A 3,714-nucleotide genomic window follows, 5' to 3' on the forward strand; every position below is an offset into this window, starting at 1 on the left:
TCCAAACCGCATACTCAATGAGTAGGTACTTAATTTCAATGAGTACTTACTTAACGAGCGCTAAAAGAGTAGGTACTTTATAGCCAAATCTCGTTGAGTATGAATGCGAACCGGACATCTGCCATGTTGACGTTATCATGTGACCTACGACGCGTTATCACACGCGCAACAACTTAAAAGATTCGAACGGACACGTTTAATTCATCTATCTGTAAATATCTTGATATTGATTAAACTCATTTTGTGGTCTTTTTTGAAGAAACTGCTGCCCATTTATTTTGTGAATACATTTAGGGTTGATTTAAGTTATTTTATTTAACCTTACTAATGTGAACTACCGTTTTATCCTTAAAGGCAGGGTAGGTAGAAATGGTCTAAAAATTTTATTTTTCAAATTTGTTTAAACTTTATGTACATATCAATACATAATTAAAATGTAAGTACTCTGAAAAAGAAAGTATCAAAATCGAGTGTCTGTAGACCTCTCACGACTGTTTTAAAGACATCTCATTATTTCCATTCACTCCACCCCCTCATTTCTGTGCTTCTTCCAAAGCCACGCCCCCAAAACACATGAACGCGCGACTCCGACCGCTGAGCTAGAGGACGCATTATTTACCTGAGACAAGCGGAGGGGAAGGGGCATTTTTTTGCCTGGTTTGCCTTCACTAACTGCATATGCCGGTACTGTAAATTTAGATTGCTCTTTCTCTGCCATTGTTTTGGTATTCCTAGGTTCAGTGCCTTCTTCTTCTTCTTCGATAGATTTTATTGGCAGCTTGCAAACATAGTGCATTACCGCCATCTACTGGACGGAGGTGTGATCAGGTTCCGTGCCTCTCGCACTCCTCAAATCAAACGGTCGCGCGCAAGTGGGCAGGTGCTGTGTGGCAAAAGGGTGGTTGCCATGGTTGCGAGAGAGTGACAGTCGCCTAAGCCAATCCTTTGATTCGTCCCGAATCGAAATAATGAGCTGTGTTTAATACAGATTAAACGGTCTAGAGTCACTTGATTTTTATACTCTTTTTTTCAGAGTTCTTACATTTTAATTATGTATTGATATATATAGAAAGTTTTAACAAATTTGGATCTTTAATTTTTAATAAATCCTACCTACCCTGCCTTTAACGATGTTATTTATTTTTATTACGAAATCCCAAAATTGTCATCTCTTGAATATGTTGTTAATTTTTTATATCCAAATATTTTCATCCACAAGCAAAAGTGGCTAACTGCTTTATTTTTTCCTCTTTTTCTTGTTGAATTTAACTGTCGTTTCATCTCTCAGGCCTATAAATAACAAAAAATGCTTTTTTTAAATGTATTATAATGAATTATTTAAGAAAATATATATTAAGATATTCAACCTTGTAGGTTCTTTTTTCCTATGTAAAAAATCTCATATTATGTATGCAAACCAATTATATATATATATTGGGTTTGCATACATAATGAGATTTTTTACAGATCTCATAACATCAGTAACTCGACAGCCCTACCTAGAACGGGTTTCCTCAGCGTTTGTAATGTCTGCGCAAAGGACAGCTGTGCGAAGATTCGCCTTTGGAGGAAAACTGTTGATTTTATACTCGAAAATTTTAAGTATCATTAATATTAAAAATGAATATTACCTCAGAATGAATTGCATTTCTATCCCACCCCAAAACATACAATAATAACAACGATAAATGCTGACCAATACTTAATTATATGACTTTTTACTGAAAATTATATAATTCAATAAAACAAACAAATTGTAATGTATGTCATATGACATAGCTATGCATGATTGAATACACTCTAGATGTGTATATAATGAACATATCTACATCTTCTTTCAAACAATTAAATCAAACATTAATTAAATAATTATATTTTATTTACTGACAACAATGAGAAATATTAATAAATTAGTAAAAGAATGAATGAAAGTCACCATCACACAATAAACAAATGCATAAGTCAACACATGAAACAAGCTTTATTCAAACTACAATCATGTATGTATGTAGACTACAGGCACTGAACCCCACATCCTTCTGCCGTCTCAACATAGCGGTTCCCATTCTGCAGCTTTATTCTGCTGAATCAGCTGACCGCCAGAGGTGAGCCGTTCCCTTGTGCCGGAGGTTGTTGCGTGATGTGTTGTGCTTCACAATCTGAGGCAAGTGGAGTGATGGAGGGACCATCTCCAGGATTCATCTCTGTGCTCTTCATCCTCAGTGCTCACACCAGCCCGCTGACATTTCAGATCCTACAAAATGCACAAACATAACACAAAAGCAGTAATTTTAACCACACAATGTCATTTGATTTCAGTATTATTTAGAAGACAAAAACGCTTTTTTTCCACAAATGCCGCCATCATCTTCCCTTGCAGGTCCTGCTCCACCACAAAAGCTGTGCGGCAAATGCACAGAAATCAAGAATCAGAAAAGTGCTGTAATAGCTCTGTTTGAAATTACAATAATTAAAATAAACTACAACTTAAGATTTAAATAGTTGTTATTCATTTCTGTAGTATACTCACTCAAAGCCTTCATGAGCAACTCTCCACCAGATAAACACACATCTGTTCATCTGACCCTGTAACATCCAGACAAGATTCACGTTACCTCTGTGATTTATGAACTCAACACTACATTTACATGTTGAGGTTGTTTTAACTTTTTATCCAACATAAATGTTCCTCAATTTATCAACAGTAAAGGACAAATAAAATAGATAACTTATGTTTAACGTTAGTTACTTTATAGATTTGTTCTACATAATAGCACACATTTCACTCAGATGTCTATTTCATGTTGTGATATTTCAAGATTTTCCTGTCAGATGTAAATAGACATTTAAAATAAGCGTCTTTGATGTATGGTTTGTTTATGTAAATCCACTTTAGAGACGTAACTTACGTGTCTTTACTGGAGCTCCCCTGTTAGCTAACGTTGTATACAATAAAACGTGTTTTTACAGCAAAATCACAACTATACTACACTGTGTAACGTCTTTACACCTTCAACAATTCAACAGTTTACTCTACAGTAGTTCAACACATGCAATTTTAACAAAAGGAACTGTGTTTACTCACATTTGAAAGCACCCGCGTCGCCGATCTCTGCGCTGTTTGATAATGACGTATCCTCTCGCGTGGCCTCCTGGGATAGAAGAGTATCCATCGGATGAGCACTCAAAAATCTGGCCGGAAGAAGTAAGCCATCCGGGAACTTCTCGCCTACTCTTTTATGAATACTGATGTTTCGAACGTACTGCTTCCTTCACGTACTGTTTTCGCCTACTATATAGTAGGAAAGTAGGCATATTGGAACGCACTTAAGTCCGAATCTCGCGATAATTCGTACGTCACCCAGGTTATTCTCGCCTACTCTTTTGGATTCGTACATACTTTTTCGCTCGCCTACTCTTTTTCCCATACTAAATAGTAGGGAAGTATGCGGTTTGGAACGCAGCAAGAGTTTTCACTTTTAGGGGGCGCTATATGACACATCTTCTAGTAAAGAATCTCCGGATCAAAACACAGGAGAAGAAGCTGAAACAAGTGATAGAAGATTGCTCACGCAAATGTAAAATAACGTGATCATCAAACATTAAACAGCGTGTAAATCAAAACTGCTTAATATTACCAAATGAAATTAAGCGTAACCCATGAAGAGAAAACGACTGTGAAGCTTTGGGGGTGTTGGACTCGATCTACTGCAT

At 36.4% G+C, this 3,714-nt stretch overlaps 1 long non-coding RNA gene across 1 annotated transcript; it reads right to left on the minus strand.

The window, feature by feature from the left end:
* Positions 1-1,963: 1,963 nt before the first annotated feature.
* Positions 1,964-3,179, minus strand: LOC311300079. The gene is made up of 3 exons (XR_014629231.1): positions 3,086-3,179; positions 2,531-2,586; positions 1,964-2,254 (listed from the first exon to the last, which is right to left on the minus strand). It is a non-coding gene; the product is annotated as an uncharacterized lncRNA (long non-coding RNA).
* Positions 3,180-3,714: the final 535 nt, after the last annotated feature.

The sequence above is a fragment of the Rutilus rutilus genome (assembly GCF_951802725.1).
Source record: "Rutilus rutilus genome assembly, chromosome: 11".
NCBI classification, from domain to species: Eukaryota; Metazoa; Chordata; class Actinopteri; order Cypriniformes; family Leuciscidae; genus Rutilus; species Rutilus rutilus.